This window comes from Triticum dicoccoides, chromosome 2B (assembly GCF_002162155.2).
Source record: "Triticum dicoccoides isolate Atlit2015 ecotype Zavitan chromosome 2B, WEW_v2.0, whole genome shotgun sequence".
NCBI lineage: Eukaryota > Viridiplantae > Streptophyta > Magnoliopsida > Poales > Poaceae > Triticum > Triticum dicoccoides.
The window spans coordinates 778,737,686-778,749,128 of NC_041383.1; the positions used below are offsets into that span (position 1 = coordinate 778,737,686).

Here is an 11,443-nt window from a genome sequence, read left to right on the forward strand (position 1 = left end):
GGGGCGGCGCGGGGCGACGACGGCGACGGCGAGGCGGAGAGGGGCAGCCTGGCGGCGTCGGGGCGGGGAAGAATGAACTGAATGAAATTTTCACGAGGGCTAGTTATATAGACGAAGCATTGGTCCCGGTTCGTGAGACAAACCGGGACGAATGCGACCTTTAGTCCCGGTTTGTGCCACCAACCGGGACCAAAGGCCTTTTTTCAGCAGCCCAAAGGGCGGGAAGCAGAGGGCTTTGGTCCCGGTTGGTGGCACCAACCGGGACTAAAGGGGGGGGCATTGGTACCGGTTGGTGGCACCAACCGGGACCAATGCACCCCTTTAGTCCCGCTTGGTGGCACCAACCGGGACCAAAGGCCTTGTGCTGGCGCGGTGCGGTTGGAAGTTTAGTCCCACCTCGCTAGCTGAGAGAGCTCAACACCTGTTTATAAGTTGCGGTGCAGCTCAGGTGCTGAGCTCCTCTCTAATATGCAGGCATTAGTTGCCTACCCTTGTCACTGCCGTGTTGGGCCTATTGGGCCTGCAGGCCTGCATCCTGGCGCATGTACAGATGGGTTTCTAGTCGTATGCAGGCCGTGTGGCCCATTAGGCGACATTTTTTTTATTTTTTCCAGTATTTTTTTTGTTTTCTGAATTGTTTATTTTCTTTTGATTTTTGATTTTTTATTCCTTTTGCTTTTAGCTCAGAATAATTATAATCTTTCTGTTACTCCACTAGTTTCCAAATTTGAATAGTTTAAATTTTAATTCTTTGAAATTTGTGTGAATCACTAGTTTGTGAATAACTTCACTATAAAAATATATTTTGAGTGATTCTTTTTCCTGCTATTTAATATTACTGCGTTTTATCATTATATTCAAAAACAGACTTTGTTATTTTAGTTTCTATCAAAAAAATCTTTATGAAAATTCTTTTTGCTACTAAAGTTTCTAACAAATTTTTTTATGATAATTCTTTCTGATTTTCATGTTTTGAACAGAAAATACTTTGATAATTTTAGTTGCAGAAATTTTATATAATTTTAGTTTAATAAATACTAGAGGTTTATAAAAGCTTTTTAGTTGATTCCTTTTGCTATTAGAGTTTTATAAAAGCATTTACTGGTTTTTTGAGCTATAAGACCTTGAAATTGAAAAGCATTTCAAATGAACTCTGAAAAGGTTAAAAGTTGGCATGGTATCATCATTTCACCCACATAGCATGTGCTAAAAAGTTGAGAGGGTTATGGGAAAAACTGGATACACTTCCTGTACAAAATGGACAATCTCTTTCGAAGTATCAGGGTTTCATACGGAAACTCATCTGTTACATAGGGATTTCATTTTTAAAACTTATTTGAACTCCTGACTTTTTGTGTGTTCAAAATGCACCATTCAAAGCCACATCATCAATTTTCAACCCTTTCTGACTTCATTTGTTATTTTTCATGCATTTACTGATTATTTTGAGCTATAAGACCCTGAAATTGAAAAGCATTTCAAATGAACTCTGAAAAGGTTGGAAGTTGGCATGGTATCATCATTTCATCCACATAGCATGTGCAAGAAAGTTGAGTGGGTTACTGCAAAAACTGGATGCACTTCATGTACAAAACGGACAATCTCTTTCGAAGTATCAGGATTTCATACGGAAACTTGTCTGTTACAATAGGCATTTCAAATGAACTATGAAAAGGTTGAAAGTTGGCATGGTATCATCATAATAGTTGTGGACAAAGTCTTCACTTTTTCTTTGCTTGTGTCCTTTCCTTATTGCGCCGTAACCATGGATAATCTTCATCATTTATCAGGATGCTTGGGTCAGCCTTGACTTTGAAGGGAGGAATTTCATGGAACTTTTCATAATCTTCGGACATGTCTGTCTTGCCCTCCACTCCCACGATGTCCCTTTTTCCTGAAAGAACTATGTGGCGCTTTGGCTCATCGTATGATGTATTCACTTCCTTATTTTTTTCTTTTTTCTCGGTTGGTAGACATGTCCTTCACATAGATAACCTGTGCCACATCATTGACTAGGACAAACGGTTCGTCAGTGTACCCAAGATTGTTCAGATCCACTGTTGTCATTCCGTACTGTGGGTCTACCTGTACCCTGCCTCATGACAGATTGACCCATTTGCATTTAAACAAAGGGACCTTAAAATCTACTCCGTAGTCAAGTTCCCATATGTCCACTATGTAACCATAATAGTTGCTGCATCAAAGCGGACACCACTATTTTGGTTGGTACTCTTTTGATCTTGGGCGATCGTGTAAAATGTATTCCCATTTATCTTGTATCCTTTTCAAATCATTACAGTCGAAGATGGTCCCCTAGATAACGAGTACAGCTCATCACAAACAGTGTTTTCACCTCTGAGATGTGTTTCCAACCAACTGCTGAAAGTCCTGATGTGTTCACATGTAATCCAGTCGTCGCACTGCTCTGGGTGTTTGGAGCACAGACTGTTCTTGTGTTCATCAACATAAGGGGTCACCAAGGTAGAGTTCTGTAGAACTGTGTAGTGTGCTTGAGACCAAGAATATCTGTCCCTGCATATTATTGTCTCCCCTCCAAGCGTGCCTTTTCCAGTCAGTCTCCCCTCATACCGCGATTTAGGGAGACCTATCTTATTAAGGCTAGGAATGAAGTCAACACAAAACCCAATGACATCCTCTGTTTGATGGCCCATGGAGATGCTTCCTTCTGGCCTAGCACGGTTATAGACATATTTCTGTAGGACTCCCATGAACCTCTCAAAGGGGTACATATTGTGTAGAAATACGGGGCCCAGAACGACAATCTCGTCAACTAGATGAACTAGGACGTGCGTCATGATATTGAAGAAGGATGGTGGGAACAACAGCTCGAAACTGACAAGACATTGCTCCACATCACTCCTTAGCCTTGGTATGATTTCTGGATCGATCACCTTCTGAGAGATTGCATTGAGGAATGCACATAGCTTCACAATGGCTAATCGTACGTTTTCCGATAGAAGCCCCCTCAATGCAACCGGAAGCAGTTGCGTCATAATCACATGGCAGTCATGAGACTTTAGGTTCTGAAACATTTTCTCTGCCATATTTATTATTCCCTTTATATTCGACGAGAAGCCAGTCGGGACCTTCATACTAAGCAGGCATTCAAAGAAGATTTCCTTCTCTTCTTTGGTAAGAGCATAGCTGGCAGGACCTTCATACTGCTTTGGAGGCATGTCGTCTTTTTCGTGCCAACGTTGTAGGTCCTCCCGTGTCTCAGCTGTATCTTTTGTCTTCCCATACACGCCCAGGAAGCCTAGCAGGTTCACGCAAAGGTTCTTCGTCACGTGCATCACGTCGATCGAAGAGCGGACCTCTAGGTCTTTCGAGTAGGGTAGGTCCCAAAATATAGATTTCTTTTTCCACATGGGTGCGTGTCCCTCAGCGTCACGCGGAACAGCTAGTCCGCCAGGATCCTTTCCAAAGATTACGTGTAAATCATTGACCATAGCAAGTACGTGATCACCGGTACGCATGGTGGGCTTCTTCTGGTGATCTGCCTCGCCTTTGAAATGCTTGCCTTTCTTTTGACAATGATGGTTGGTCGAAAGAAATCAACGATGGCCCAGGTACACATTCTTCCTACAGCTTCCCAGGTATATACTTTCGGTGTCAGCTAAACAGTGCGTGCATGTGTGGTATCCCTTGTTTGTCTATCCTGAAAGGTTACTGAGAGCGGGCCAATCGTTGATGGTTACAAACAGCAACGCGTGCAGGTTAAATTCCTCCTGTCTGTGCTCATCCCACGCACGTACACCGTTTCCATTCCACAGCTATAAAAGTTCTTCAACTAATGGCCTTAGGTACACATCAATGTTCTTGCCGGGTTGCTTAGGGCCTTGGATGAGAACTGGCATCATAATGAACTTCCGCTGCATGCACATCCAAGGAGGAAGGTTATACATACATAGAGTCATGGGCCAGGTATTGTGATTGCTGCTCTGCACCCCGAAAGGATTAATGCCATCCACGCTTAAACCAAACCATAGGTTCCTTGGGTCACGTGCAAACTCAGCCCAGTACTCTCTCTTGATTTTTCTCCACTGCGACCCGTCAGCGGGTGCTCTCAACTTCCCGTCTTTCTTACGGTCCTCACTGTGCCATCGCATCAACTTGGCATGCTCTTTGTTTCTGAACAGTCGTTTCAACCGTGGTATTATAGGAGCATACCACATCACCTTCGCAGGAACTCTCTTCCTGCGGGGCTCGCCGTCAGCATCACCAGGGTCATCTCGTCTGATCTTATACCGCAATGCACCACATACCGGGCATGCGTTCAAATCCTCGTACGCACCGCGGTAGAGGATGCAGTCATTAGGGCATGCATGTATCTTCTGCACCTCCAATCCTAGAGGGCATACGACCTTCTTTGCTGCGTACGTACTATCAGGCAATTCATTATCCTTTGGAAGCTTCTTCTTCAATATTTTTAGTAGCTTCTCAAATCCTTTCTCAGGCACAGCATTATCCGCCTTCCACTGCAGCAATTCCAGTACGGTACCCAGCTTTGTGTTGCCATCTTCGCAATTGGGGTACAACCCTTTTTTGTGATCCTCTAACATGCGATTGAACTTCAGCTTCTCCTTTTGACTTTCGCATTGCGTCCTTCCATCGACAATGACCCGGTGGAGATCATCATCGGGCACATCGTCTGGTTCCTCTTGATCTTCAGCAGCTTCCCCCGTTGCAACATCATCGGGCACATTGTCTGGTTCCTCTTGATCTTCAGCAGCTCCCCCCGTTGCAGCATCACCGTATTCAGGGGGCACATAGTTGTCATCGTCCTCTTCTTCTTCACCGTCTTCCATCATAACCCCTATTTCTCCGTGCCTCTTCCAAACATTATAGTGTGGCATGAAACCCTTGTAAAGCAGGTGGGTGTGAAGGATTTTCTGGTCAGAGTAAGACTTAGTATTCCCACATTTAGTGCATGGACAACACATATATAAAACCATTCTGCTTGTTTGCCTCAGCCACTTCGAGAAAATTATGCACGCCCTTAATGTACTCGGAGGTGTGTTTGTCACCATACATCCATTGCCGGTTCATTTGCGTGCATTATATATAATTATGTGTGTCAAAAGTAAGAAAATCAGACAAATATCTATCTAAAGTAAGAAAACCAGACAAGTATCAGAAAGAAGATAAGAACAAGAGGCTCACCACGGTGGTGCCCGCGACGAGATCGGCGCGGGCGATCAACAGCGGTGAAAACGGGGACGGAGCGTGATGGACCGCTAAATCTAGACAAATCTCGGGAAAAATGGAGCTCCGAGGTCGAGCTTTGAGAGGAGAAAGCTTAACTCGTGTGGCTCGGGCATTTCATCGAACACCTCATGTGCATAGGAGGTGAACTAGAGCACCCAAATGCCCTCTCCTCGCTGGATTGAAAAAACAGAGCACCATGGAGTGCTCTGCCACGGCGATGGGTATATATAGGCAAATTATTTGTCTCGGTTCGTGGCATGAAGCGGGACTAAAGCCCCACCTTCTACACCGGTTCAAGGCATGAACCGGCACCAATGGCTGTGGGCCAGGAGCAAGGTCCATTGGTCCCGGTTCGTGCCTAGAACCGGGACAAATGGGTCCAGACGAACCGGGACCAATGCCCACGAGGCCCCGGCCGGCCCCCTGGGCTCATGAACCGGGTCTAATACCCCCCATGGGTCCCGGTTCATGAAGAAGCGGGACTAATGGGCTGGCCAGGCCCAAACGATAGCCCTATTTTCTACTAGTGTGTGTATCTCTATTTGCATCTGTGTGTATTGATTTGTGTGTTTCCCTTTATGATTCCCCTCGTGTTCTTAGTGTTGTTCCTCGAATCCACCTTCAATTCATGAAGATTGGGCCACATAGGGTCTTTACCCTACATTAGTATTGGTTCACAAGCGGTTGATGCTCATCAGCAACCGAGTGATGTTTCCGGGTCAGCACGAGTGTTGATGAACTAGGGTGCATGCGTGCATACCCCTCCAAACGGAGATATAGGGTTGGTGCCAACAAAGAACTCCGGGAAACAAATCAGGTGTCTTCGTTCTGAATTCTTAGACCTCCGTATGTCTGAGACTATACTATATCTCTATAGTTGTATTCTATTTTTTTAGTGATCACTGTGATCCAATTTACTGTTTGATCAAACACTCTGTTATGTTTCTCCTGGGGCATGATTTCAATTGTACTATATCAGCATGTTCACATTTTGCATTTTATACACGATGTTCCTTTGTATGACTATGAAAAGAGTGTATAATAGTTACTAGGTCAAATGCTCATTATGACGATCTTGAGGAATCATGTTGACGGGCATCAAAAGTAACTGTGATAGATTAACACTACTGGCATCAAGTATGCCTGAAGCCTGCCCATCCTCATGATCTCAAGATCAACACTACTGGCATCAAGTAACCGATAGATTATGACATGATAACTTGAAGTAATCATCTTCAAGTGGGTTTCCAGCTGACCTCATGTATGTTTGAAGAATGATCTCTTCATGTTCCATGTTCTTATGTGAACATTGAAGCATATGTATCCCTTTGTATTTGTTCCATCCTGATTGCTTCAACGGGCCATGCCATCTTTCCACTCTTGTAACGCTATGTATTTCTTCAAGTTGTACTCTTCCGCACATATCAATATATATACTTGATGAAAAACTACTTCAATGTGTCAATTACGCTGCAATTTTTCTAAACTCCTAGTTCACCCCCTCTAGTCATTATACCTCGATCTTTCAATACGTGCTTCCATTTTTTCCCTTTCCCCAGTTTTCCATTTAGAATAACAAAATAGCAGGACAAACAACATTTAGTGTTCCTTCTAAAAAAATGACTTATGCCAATATGCTTATGACAGGTCGACCTATGAGGGGGCATTGTAGGTCTCTTTCTCGGGTGAGCGCCGGCGTTATTTTTTTTCTTCGCATCTTCCCCCTGATGTGCATGCGAGTGGTCCCCTATATATATGTACATGTGTTCTTTCCCTCTACTAGTACAAGCTTTTCAAATGTGGCGCCGATGCTTGTGATCATTTGCATGCCACCACCTGGCCTAAAATTGTCTGCTACCGCCTCCATTCCTAAAAGTAAGGTGTATTTTGTCTCATTAAGACATGCATTTGAACAATAATTACTCCATAAATACAAGGTTATATGATATGAAATTTGCGTCACTAGATTCGTATTTAAAAGTACTATGCTATGATAGTGATTTTGTACCACATAAATCAAATATTAAAAGAGTAATCGCTGGTCAAAGTACTACGTTATGATAGTGATTCTCTAATATATAAATCAAATATTAAAAAAGTAATCATTTGCCAAAGTATTGTCTTGAAAGAGGTTGTCGGATCTAGTGCCGACAGGCCTCCGACGAGCCGTGTTTATGGTCGACGGTACCGAATTGGCGAGTCTGGGGCCGCCATGGGTGGAGTTTTCCAGGTTAGTGGTATATTGTTGGGATATCCTCCTCATGTGGGCTGTGAGGAGATGACCATTTGAGGCCTTTTAGGTAGCCCAAAGAGGTGCAGAAGCCCACTACCCATTAGGGTTATGACCTAGGGTCATTTTAAACTTTGCACATGAATGGATGGGGATGCTTTACGCTCCATCCAGCAGCCGCCACCAAGTGTGACGAAAATCAGTTCATCCTCCAAGGTAGAAGAAGAGAGAAACCAAGAGAGCAAGGGAAGAAGAGGAAGATTGAAGGAAGAAGTAAAGGGAGCTCTTCCCCAAGGTTGTGATGGTCCAGATCCACTACCTTGTCTCCTTCAAGCTTCGGTTCCATCATCTTTGATGAGATTGTTCCAATCCCTAGTTTTTGAGCCCCAAATCTTGTTGTGTTCATCTAAGATTCAGAAATCTTGATGTATGAGATCCTCTAGTGCTGTCTAGAGAAGAACTTGTTGTATCCCACATTTGATAATAGTGGAAGAGGATTTGGGTGGCTTCGGCCCGTGATTTTTCCCCTCAAGTTGAGGGGGTTTTCACGTAAAATCTGGTGTCTTTTTATTGATGCTTCCTGCTGTCCAGAAACTTACTCCTACCACAAGACACTAGGCTGAGGAGTGTCTTGCCTGCTGAGTAACATTTTCTGCCTCCATATATGCTGCTGCATATGTTTCCTTTCATGCTAAGCAACGATCCTTGAGTTAGTAGGTGCTGAGATTACTTGTTTCCGCTGCAGTTATCAGTTAACCACAAGTGCATTTGTGTGCTAATTCCCAACATATATGATGTTGTATAAGTTAACCCGACATGCTGCGGATTCACATGCAAAAAATTGTGAAAGTACACACATTATGGTGTAAGGTTTTCCATCTTGTAGCAAATGCTCAGAAAGTTTGTGTCCCCATTTTTCGTATGTTTTTTTCGATCTTGCAAAGATTCTGGACGGTTGTTCTGTGTTCCTTGGACTTTTTTGTTTCGCGCAAATAGATAATTTTTTGTTGTAATTGTTTTATTTTATTTTTGTTGTTTGGTGACTTGTTGCAACACAATCTGCAGCAAAATACTATTGTGTTACCACTTTTTGTAGCATTAGTTTTTTTAATAATGTTGTAATGTTTTGTTGCATTAGTATATTTTTATACACGGGTGAGGAATTTTGGTGTAATATTCAGAATTTTGCTGCATTATTAGGGTATAAATCACCATTCTAACATTTTTTTGTAAATATCGGAAAGATTAGGGGCATCCCAATATATTTGTTTAAGTGGAGCTACTGTGTAGTGTGGATTGATTTCAAAAACTGAGGAGTAACAAAGTGGCTAATTTTGGATGTTAGACGACAGTCATACGGCTACGGAGAGAGGGACCTATATTTTACCTTTGGGTATGGCTAGGTCTCACTCCACTGAGACTTAATCAAGTCTAAGTCAAGTGACATAACATGTAAAAAAACTAAAAAGAAAATTTTGCACGGATCTCAACATAAGATCCATGAATATAGCATCGACTGAGACTTGGTTAAGTCTCAGTCGACTGAGATTTAGCAATCTCGTTTACCTTTTGTATAGGTTGACCTATGGCCAAAAGAAAAAAAAGAAGCTAAATGGAAAAGGTTGAAAATGGGCTTCGTAAAGATAACAGAGGCAGCTATTGGGCTGAATGCCCATCGGTCATCGGATATTTCTCGCAGGCCCATGAGACAAGATTCTCCAGCCCATAAAACAGCTTCCTCTTCTCCCTTCCCGTCACTCCCTCTCCCCCGTCACCCCCCGCACACTTTGCCTGAAATCCACCACCGCCCCCACCCCCAGCCACCTCGCCGGAAACCGAGAAATCCACCGTCAGCCAGTTCGCACCTCCTCACCCGAACCCTAACTCCAGCATACTCTACAATCTGGTCAGCCGCGCCGCCGCGCTGCTCTCCTAAGCTCTCCCCGCCACGCCCGAGCGGAGCCCGGCGGCCAAGAACCCTTCCTGGTCGGCGAGAATGGCGAACAAGAAGTTGGCCCCGAGCCGGGGCAAAGGTTCGGCGGCCAAGGAGGCGGGGGAGTCCGCGCTGCAGCTGGCGCGCTCACCGCCGCCAGGGACACGGCGCCGGGTGCCCCCTTCTGCGTCCGACGATGCCAAGAACCCTCGCCCGCCCCGGCCAAGAAGACGGCGTCCGCCTCTGCCAAGAACACGCCCCCCGCCCCGGCCAGGAACACGGCGTCCGCCTCTGCCAAGAACAAGGCGCCCGTCCCGCACAAGACCAAGGCGTCCGCCTCTGCCAAGAACAAGGCGTCCGCTTCCGATGGAGATGAGGTGGTTGCGCCGCCCCAGGACACAACATTGAGGAGATTTATCAAGTTCCTGTGCGAGAAGGCGGCATCCATGCCGTGGAGGGGACTACTCGACGCCTTCTTGACTTGGGTGCACAGCAGGAGCAGCACCGGCGGCAAGGTGAGCAACCTCTGTTCAGCTATGTAATGCGAGTCTCATTCAAGTTGGACGTTGGCATTTGGATTTGATTCCTCTTTCATGTCAGATTTAGTATCTAGGAAATATGAAATGAAAAATGTGGTCAGATTTTGTGTGGACTGTTTCACCGTATTGTGACAATACTGCATATGAATGGAAAATTAAGACATTTTGTCAAGATAAAAAACCCATCCTTTTATTCTTATTGGGCCCAGGAAGAAGGTTCTACCTCACTGTGAGTTCTACCATCAGCAGCAGCCAGCAGGCTTCACCTCACCTTCTCTAACCTGTCATTAAGACATCATACAGATCTGAATGCACTATTTGATTTCTGTAAACACTCCGTAGTGCCGCCATTAGTGTGCTTGGTAGTTTCATTTTCTGTACCCTTAATTTGTGTACCCTTGAGAAATTGTCGATAAAGAGCAGACTTGCTTATGGTGCCCCAACCATTTCTTTATGGTCAGTATTCAGTAGTCACATCTTTATGTTTACCTTGCGTATTTTGCTTAATTTTAGCTTCCCGTGACTGTCATCATTGCTTTAGTTGAGATTGTGCAGAGAATGATCTGCCTAGCTTTTTCTCTGCAGGTTGAGGTTGTCGCCATTGCTTTAGTAGATTTATATTTATGAAGTGGAAGCACTTAAACATTGAAATTTCGTCTATGCTTTTGCAATATGCTCAGGGGCACTAAAATTCATTCTTTTTTTGTTATTAGGCCCAGGCAGAGGCACCCACCGGAGGTTCTGGCCATCAGGAGCAGAGGGAGAAGAATACTCAGCAGCAGGCTTCACCTCAACTTCCAGAGGTAATGTTATTGAAGTTGCCTTTGTGTTTTTACAATATGTTATGGTGTCAACACAAAAAAAAAATCCTACACAGAATAGCTTTGGTAGTTGAATCTTTGAGTTAATTTTCTTACTAGTTTCTAACATGCCTCAACCATTTCTTTATGGCCAGTATTCAGTAGTCACATCTTCATGTTTACCTTGCGTATTTTGCTTAATTTTTGCTGCCCGTGACTGTCATCATTGCTTTAGTTGAGATTGCACAGAGAATGATCTGCCTAGCTTTTTCTCTGCAGGTTGAGGTTGTTGCCATTGCTTTAGTTGATTTATCGAGAAATAAGGATGCCGGTCATCCTCCCGGCTCCTCAGCCGTTTCGATTCCTGGCCGTTGGATCCGCGTGCTTGATTGGATCTAGGCCGTCGGATCGAGCCCTGGAATGACCGCAGCCGTCGGATAAAAAGAAGTTACTGTTTCAATGAACAGTTTCACCTTGACCGTGCCACCGCGCGTAATTATACTGCCCCGCCGGAGGCATTTTCGTCATTTCGCGTCGTGGGGTATAAAAGGCGCCGGCCCGCGTGGAGATGACCTAGCCCGCACTCGCGCCCCCTCCCTCGTCCTCGCCGCCCCACCCGCATCGCCCCGCCCTCTCCTCTCCCTCTCCCGCCCGCATCACCGCCGCCCCGCCCGCATCGCCTCGCCCTCTCCTCTCCCTCTCCCTCCCTCAG

The 11,443-nt window shown here is 44.9% G+C and overlaps 1 pseudogene; it reads left to right on the top strand.

Annotated features, from left to right (window-relative positions):
• The first annotated feature begins 9,293 nt into the window (after positions 1-9,293).
• On the top strand, positions 9,294-11,130 carry LOC119361391 (annotated as a pseudogene).
• Positions 11,131-11,443: the final 313 nt, after the last annotated feature.